Here is an 8,704-nt window from a genome sequence, read left to right as displayed (position 1 = left end):
AGAGAGAGAGAGAGAGAGAGGGAGGGAGGGAGAGAGAGAGAGAGAGAGAGAGAGAGAGAGAGAGAGAGAGAGAGAGAGAGAGAGAGAGAGAGAAGATTTCTACAGAAGAATGGCCAGGAAAGAAGATGGTGTTTTGGCCCTGGAAAATCCTTGATTTTACTAGGAGGGATTGGAATACTATGGGGAGAGACTATGACCTCAGGACAGAGTAACAGAGAAACTGACCAGGGCTTCCTGAAGGTCAGGTGCTGGGGTATCTCCCGGCCAGACTGAACCTTGGACAGAGCTCAGAGCTGGGCATTTTGGGAGGAAACAGGCAAATGTCCAGCCTTCAGAGTGCTCAGAGGCTGATAGGGCGACACAGTACCTGGCATCAGGGACCCCCCAAACAATGGGGAAAGACGGGACACAGGCATATAAACCCTTGCAGAAATGATTTAAGAGTACAATAAAGCAAAATAAAAAAAAACAAATAGCAATAACTCAAATTTATATAAGGAAAATAACACATTACTATAGTGTCTTTTTTTTTTTAAACTACCTTCTGTCTTAGTATCAATTCTAAATCAGAAAAGTGGTAAGGGCTAGGCAAAGGGGATTAAGTGACTTGCCTAGGGTCACAGCTAGGAAGTGTCTGAGGCTAGATTTGAATCCAGCTCTTCCTTGACCAACTCTATCCACTGTGCTACCTAGCTGCTGCTCCTATAGTGTCTTAGGGGGCAGCTAGGTAGAGAAGTAGATAGAATTACAGGCTTGGAGTCAGGAAGACTCATATTCTTGGGTTCAGATTAGCTGTGTGACCTTGGTCAAGTCACTTAACCCCTGTTTGCCTCAGTTTCCGCATCTAGAAAAATGACCTGGAGAAGGGAATGGCAAACCACTTTATTATCTTTGCCAAGGAAAACCCAAAATGGGGCCACAAAGAGCCTGATATGATTAATTGATTCAACAACAACAAATAGTGTCTTACAGTTATGAAACACACACTGTACAACATTGAGAAATCATAGGGATTGTAGGTGTATAGATTTAGATTTGGAAGAGACCTTATAGACCTTTGAGTCTGATATTTTCATTTTAAAGATAAAGAAATTGAGATATTGAGAATGAATTAATTTGCTTAATAAGTGTCTATAGTGAGATTTGAACTCAGGTCTTTCTGATTCCATATCCAGTATGCCACAGATGAGGAAACAGAAGTCCAAATAAGTTAAGTGATTTAGCCAAGAGCATACAACTAGTAAGTATCAGACCTGATGTTTGAACGTAGGCAAATAAACAGAGTAAAACCTCTGTGATTTGGAATAAGACAAAGAAGAAGGCCAGTCTGGTTCCTTACAGTGTTTTAAAATGGACCAGTGATTACAGTCCCAGTGAGGGAATTCCCGACATCAATGCTGAATGCTTCTGCTCCACAATTTGTATTTTGAAAGGCAGTTAGGTAGCACAGTGGATAGAGTGTCAAGCCTGGAATCAGGAAGATCTGGGTTCAAATGTGGCCTCTGACACTTCCTAATTGTATGACCCTGGGCAAGTCACTTACCCCAATTTTTCTAGGCTTGCCATTCTTCTGTCTTAGAACTGACATTAAGGCAAAAGATAAGTTTTTTAAAAATTGTAGTTCAAGAGAATTACCTGGAGAAACTGGAAAATGAAGTGGCTGGCCCAGGGTCCCCCAGTGAGCATGTGTCAGAAATAGGACGGGAACTCAGGTCTTCTTGACTCTTGAGATTGGCTCTCTGGCCGAGAAATCAAGCTGCCTCCTTTGATTATGGCATTATTAAAAATTATTTTAAAAAATTAAATTATTAAACATTTTGTTACATTCCACAATGGTGCCTATTAGAACTGAAGACGAAAAATGGGGGGTAGCTCATAAGTAAAATATGGAAAATGGTTGAAAAAATTGACAATTCATAAGTGGACTTAATTATATAAGAACGTTTCCCAAATATCAAAGCCCTTTCGAGGATACCAGTTTATTGTTGGACTTAGGGGGAGGGGAATACACATTTATTACGTTCTAGGCACTTTATAACAATTATCTCCTCTAAATTACATCAGTAAAATAGAGAAAGAGCAGATAAATGAATTGGGTATGCAGCTAAAAAAACCAGAAAAACAATTATCTCATTTGGTCCTCACAACTACCTTAGGAGGTAATTTTATTATTATCACCATCTTACAGTTGAGGAAAACAGGTTAAGTGACTTGTCTAGAGTCACACAATTAATAACTATCTGAGGCTGGATTTGAACTCAGGTTTCCTGACTCCAGGTCCCATGTATCCACTGTATCACTTAACTGCCTATAGTGGTTGAAGGTATAATGGAAGAGCCCCTAATTTTGTGAGTTCTTGGCTTTAAAGAGTTATTCATTTGAGATTAGGTTGCTTCTACTCATGAATCTACAAATTGTGATATTTCTACCCAATAGGCATAACTGTTGCATAGGATGCTAGATTTGAAGTCAGTAAGACCTGGGTTCAAATTCTATTTTCTGACATAAGACAGTGAGACCGTGAGGAAGTAACTTAACCTCAGCCTCAGTTTCTTCCCTGTAAGTGGAAAACGGGGATAATAACACTTGTGGTATCTGCCTGCCCTGGTTCTGCTTCTCCTATTTAGATAATGTATGGAAAACACTTAGCCATCTTGAGGATCTTTTGTGTCAGCTGTCTTTTGTGACTCAATGGCAATCACAGTGTATTAATTCTTAGGGCCAGAATGAATGAAGTTTTACTGTGTGGTACAGAGGCTTAAGTACTGGGCCAGAAAGGGGGTAGGAGAAAGGACTTAAAGGGAAAGGGGAATCCAATAAAGTAAATCAATCAAGTAATGTCAGGGAAGGCTTCCAGGAGAAGATGAGTGTTGATCTGGGTTTTGAGAAACAAAGAAGGAAGGAAGAGAAGAAGAGAAAAGAAAGGAAGAAAAGGAGGGAGAGAGAAAAGAAGAGAGAGAAGAAAAGGAAGGAGGATACTGAAGAAGGAATGAAAGGATGAAAGAAAGAAGAGGGAGGAAAGAAGGGTGGAGAGAGGAAGGTGGGAAAGAAGGAATGGAGGAAAGAAAAGGGGGAGAAGGAAGAAGGAAATTAAGAAAGGAGGGAAGGAAGATGGAAGAAAGGGAGGGATGAAGAGCATTTATGAAGAACTTCTGTGCAAAGCAGTGGGTCAAGTGCTGAGGTCCCAAACTGAAAAACAAGTCACTCTGGTCTCAAAGGATGATTAATGGAGAGGAAATTGGGAAGATAGATAGTTTTGCAACATTTTTCTCGTGTTGTGTTTATTTTTAGTGTAATCCTGGAGAATGATCCCCAGCAGGTGATCCAGAAAGTAAACTTCAGGGTAAGGGTCTCTCTTCTCTCCCTTCTCTGTTCTGGTGTGAGGCACTGGGCTTAAGGGGAGCGGGGGTAGAGGAGGGAAGGGGGGTTGGGTGGAAAACTCTCTTCCCCTCTTCCCTTCTCTTTTTCTCTCCTTCCTGGGTACTGTAGTACCCACTACCGAGAAGGCTGGAGCCTTCCTTCCCGAGACATTCTGGTCCTTGACTTGGCTCCCAGGACTTGGCCGGATTTGGGGCTGCCAGGAACTGAACAGAGAGAAGGACAGGTTTCCTAGAAAAAAGGATGGGAAAGATGGAATAAAAGAGAAAGCTCATTGCCCTCTTAGACCTTAGCCTCCTCCACCTCCCCCACCCCTCCACTCTCACCCACTTACCCCAGCCCCTTTGGATCTCTAAGCACTTGGTCCTCATTATTGTGAGGAAGTGCTCTTTGCCAAAGAAATAAACCGTGTCCTCTAAGAAAAATAGCGAGTTATAATAGGAAATGTACCAGATTTGAATCCAGATTAGAGATATCAAAACATGTAGCAGTCACATTAGGCTGGACTGGGAACCAGATTAAAATGTAATTGGGGAATATTTACCAAAATAAAAATACAATAAAACGTAAATAATGTTACATTTTAAAATGAAGTCAATATGAGGTTCACAGGGATGCTTCTGTCTAGTGCGGATTAGTGACCCCCTTATCAAACCACTGTTCTTGAGGGCTTTGGTTCAGATCTCATCTTTGCTATTCTGCTAGCTGCATGATCCTGGACAAGTCATATCACTCCTCTGAATCTCATTTTCTCCATCTAGAAAATGGTACTAGTAATCCTTTTGATAATCGTCTCAGAGGATTGTTTGAGGAAAGGATATGTTAAAGCTTGAGGCTCCATATAGGGGAAGGTAATTATTATTAAAGTAAAGTGAGGGGTTTGGACTAGACAATCAATAAAAGCCCTTTTTTCTAAGTTCTAGGATCTTAAAATTACCTGGCTGCCTTGGCTTTGAAAATCATCTGTCCTGGTCTAGTTTTCCTCAGCTGGGTAGCTCTTTGGATAGTGCCAGGCCTGGAGTCACGAAGGCTTTTATCTTCCTGAGTTCAAACCTAGACTCAGACACTTCTCACTTAACCCCGTTTGCTTTGGTTTCCTCATCTGTCAAATGAGCTAGAGAATGAAATAGCAAACCACTCCAGTGTTGTTTTTTCCCCTTTAAAACACTTCCCTTCTGTCTTAGAATCCATGCTAAGTACCAGTTCCAAGGCAGAAGAGCAGTAAGGACTAGGCAATGGGGGTTAAGTGACTTGGCCAGGGTTTCACAACTAGGAATTGTCTGAGGCCACATTTGAACCCAGGCCCTCCCAATTCCAGACCTGATTATCTGTGCTACCTAGCTACCCTCACTCCAGTATCTTTTGCCAATAAAACCCAAACGAGGTCATGAAGAATCAGACCCAACTGAAAACAACTCAACAATGACGGACGAGATTCTCTCCCTCACTCCTTCCCCCAAACATCTGGAGAAATCCAAAGGTTCTGGTTGCCAGAGGATGATCTCAAGGCCTAATTTGGGGGGGGGTGAGATGGGCACCCCTTCTCTTCCCCAAAGTTCCGCCCTGCCCCCTTTCCTGTGCCTCTCCTGCTCTGCGCTCATCTTCTGCCCTTGGGTGTACCCCCGTATGCCCCACTCTCTCTAACCCTCCCTCCACTGGCTCTGCTTCCCCACAGGTAGATGACAGCGGCCTGTCTGAGCAGAGTGTGGCCCAGGTAGGCATCCTGGACTCTGGAACCCAAGAGGGGGACAATATCGCCAGGGATAGCTTGAGAGGAAGGGGAAGGCACAGGGGCAGACAGGAGGGAGGGAGCCAATAAGCAGCCCTATGAAGAAAGGAACATCACAGAAGGCTCCTGGGAGACCCCTAGGAGGACGAGAAGGATTTGGCCTGGTTGGCTGATGCTGTTCTTCCTGAGCCAGCCTGCATAGGCCCTCCATAAGAGGCCTCTTCCTTCTTCCTTCCCTGTTGACTGAAGAAGGGGAAAAGGAGCCTCCTTCTCCCCCTCCTCTCCATTCCTCCTTGGAGTTCATGGCTATGGCTATGGCTATGAGTTCTTGGACCCTGTGGAAGGATTTAGACGGTTCCCCAACATCCCCCCACCAAATCCTTATTCCCTCTCGCTCTTGAACCACAAATACAAGGCCCTTCAAGGGCTCCGTCTGTAGCATGAGCCACATTGGCCACATCCTGTCAGACCGTGGCTGGGAGGGAGGTGGGGATCCCCCAACAGTGGTCCCAGCCCAGTTTCCAGCTGCCTAAACTTGCCGCTTGTGTATCTTTCCTCTACCCTGCCCATCCCTACAGGTCCTTCTGCCCAGACTAATCCTGTCTGCATGAAGCTCCCTCCTCCAGGCCTTCACTAACCGCCTTCTTGCTCTGTGGCATCGGCTGAGGCCTGACGATGAGCTCGCACTCATGCTCTCTTACGCTGGGCCCCAGGTTTGGTACCCGTGTTTCCTACTGTAGCTGGCAGCGGGTTACCCCAGCTCTGGCTTCTCTGGGCTCCCTCCTCGCTCCTCCACCTGCTCCTTGCCTTGTATCCTCCCACCCCTGAGAGGCAGAGCCTGCTGCATCCCATGGTTTGGGGGTGGAGAGAGGACCTCGGCTTGGAGTCAGAAAGACTCCTCTTTCTGAGTTCAAAACTAAACACTTACTAACTGTATGACCTTGAACAAGTCCCTTAACTCTGTCTCAATTTCCTCAAATATCAAATGAGCTGGGAAAGGAAATGGCAAAGCACTCCAGTATCTTTGCCAAGAAAACCCCAGATGGGGCACCAAGAGTTGGACATAACTGAAAAATGGCGGAATGAGAGAGGTCCAAGGTGGCCCATTCTCTAGCTCCCAAGTACCCAGAGGGCTAAGTTTCACCTGGAGGGGATGAAGAGAGGTCCGAGGCCCTTTAGCCAGTGGGGGGTACCCAGAAAGGATCAATGAGGAGACTGGAATGAGGGTGAAGAACCAAAGACTGTCTCCCTGAGTAGCGGCCCCTGAAGAAGCCAGGGTAGAGGGTGAAGGAGGAGCTTGGTGGGCAAGGGTTAATGCCACGGGGCCAAGGCCTGAGGCCAGAGCCAGAGCACCGGCCACTGGAGGAAGAGGTAAATTGCTCGTAGAGTGGCTCTGAGCCTTTCTTAATATGTGGGTAAAGGAAGAAGAGCTTGCGTGTCTCCACACGCCCGTGGCCTTGCTGAGTTCCTTTACTATGTGTTTGTCTTCGTGTGTTCGCTGGGGCTGGGATGGGGGTGGTCCAGGCACGCCGGATGCTATCAGCACCAAGCTGTGCCACCCCCGGCTTGGGCAGCCTTCGCCAGCTGTGCCACATGAGCCGCTGGAAGGGGAAGAGCTGGGAGGACAAACTCAGACCGCCTGGACGGGAGGGCAGGAGTCCGGGGGCTGGAGTGGGCTGTGAGAGGTGCCTGGGTGGGGCCCAGCCCCGCCCCTCTCCCTCCTGGCCTCTGGGCTTGGACGTGGCGCTGGCACCGGCGTGGACGCTCTGGCCTTGCTCCGCCGGCGGAGGAGGGTGGGAAGACGCGAGCGCCACTCCCTCTGCCCACGTGTCAGCGGATGGCAGCTAACCCTGAGCTGCCAGACGAGTTTGGGAATGATGGAGTCGTTTTTGAGTCCCGGCTGAGGCTAGAAAACAGGCGTCTCAACTCCCCAGATGGATCCCCTTCCCTTCCCCTACGCTGCCAGGAAGAGAAATGCTATTGCCACCTAGTGGCTACGTGCCCGCCCTGTGGCATCTCTGAGCTGAGACCTTTATCCTAGGGCGGAGGGAGCTTGGGACTCGGGCTCACTGGGTAACCGACTTCTCTCTCTTCCTGTTCTCTCTCTCCCTCCCTCTTCCCCCGACCCCCCAAAATAGGTTCTACAGTCTGCCAAGGAGCAAATTAAGTGGTCTTTACTAAAGTGAAAACCGTAGGAGCCAAACCTGCCTGCTCACTCCCTGGACCATTTCCTCAGACCTGTACAACGCTGAGGAGCCAGAGAGACAAGAGGGTCCTTCCCTTTTACCCTCCCAAAGCCTCCCCCCAATACTAACCCAGAATCCCGAGTTCCTGACCTATAACCCAGCACTGGCAAATTCAGTCTCAAAGCTGGAAGGCACTTTGGTCATCTTCTAGACCCAAACATCCCAATAGGCGGTCCCTCTGTATATTCTGAAGTGGAAAACCAGCTTCACTTGAAGAATCTCAGTGAGAGAGAACTCATCCCTCCCCAGCAGCCCATTCTACTCCTGAACCACTCATGCCTGAGTCAGGCATCCCATCCCCATGGCAACCAGCTGGTCTGACTCCTTGAAGGTAGACTCCTTTGTCTCTCTGGGACCTGAGACCAGACACTGAATAAACCAACTTTTGTCTCCTATCTGGGGTTCCCTGTTTCTCTTGACCTAAGAGGTTGTGTGTATGTATGAGACTGGGATTTGGGCTATATGTGCCCTTGTGCCTTGTGGGCCTGTCAGCATCGGTGACTTTGCGTTTGGGTGTGACGAATCATGTGAGAGAATAAGAGGGGACAAGCGATGCTGATAGCGTGATGTTCTTGTCTACACACGATGAGTGGCTTTACTCAAGATCCTTGGCCATTCCCTCACTTCTTCAGACCTGTACAACGCTGAGGAGCCAGAGAGACAAGAGGGTCCTTCCCTTTTACCCTCCCCAAGCCTCCTCCCAATACTAACCCAGAATCCCGAGTTCCTGACCTATAACCCAGCACTGGCAAATTCCCTCCTTCCCCCCCTGACTCCCTAGTGGTTGCTGTGGCCAGATTGAACCTCTGCACCTGCCGTCATCAACTGTCTTGCCTTATCTGGACCTCATCCATCCTTTTGTGACTTGTGAGCTCTCCAGCCCAGTCATTTTCAGATCAGCCACATATACATATAGGTATGCTGTGTCTAGGGCTAGGTAGCTTGGTGAAAAGAATCCCTGTCCCAGAGTCCGGAAGACTCATCTTCCTGAGTTCAAATTCATCCTCAGACACTTCCTAGCTGTGTGACCCTGGGCAAGCCACTTCACCCTGTTTGCCTCAGTTTCTCATCAGTAAAATGAGTTGGAGAAGGAAATGGCAAACCACTCCAGTATCGTTGCCAAGAAAATCCCAAATGGGATCTTGAAGAATCGGCAGTGACCGAAGGAGAACAATACCCTATTTATATGCTGAAAAGGGGGAGATTTACAGCTTCAGGAAAAATTGAGAAGAAGCAGGCAGGAGCACTCACCGCAAATATGTGGCCAAACACCTACCCGAATAGATTATGACAACATACCTGCCCTCAGACTGGGACGGTGCCCAGAAAGGAAGTAAAAGAATCCCAGGAC

The 8,704-nt window shown here is 47.4% G+C and overlaps 1 long non-coding RNA gene across 1 annotated transcript; it reads left to right on the top strand.

The window, feature by feature from the left end:
* The first annotated feature begins 3,067 nt into the window (after positions 1-3,067).
* LOC123243952 lies at positions 3,068-7,748 on the top strand. Its single transcript, XR_006506061.1, has 3 exons — positions 3,068-3,343; positions 5,054-5,092; positions 7,246-7,748. It is a non-coding gene; the product is annotated as an uncharacterized LOC123243952 (long non-coding RNA).
* Positions 7,749-8,704: the final 956 nt, after the last annotated feature.

Source organism: Gracilinanus agilis, chromosome 4, assembly GCF_016433145.1.
Source record: "Gracilinanus agilis isolate LMUSP501 chromosome 4, AgileGrace, whole genome shotgun sequence".
Classification (NCBI taxonomy): domain Eukaryota; kingdom Metazoa; phylum Chordata; class Mammalia; order Didelphimorphia; family Didelphidae; genus Gracilinanus; species Gracilinanus agilis.
The sequence above is the reverse complement of the archived record's forward strand: the minus strand, read 5'-3'. Positions and strand labels throughout refer to the sequence as shown.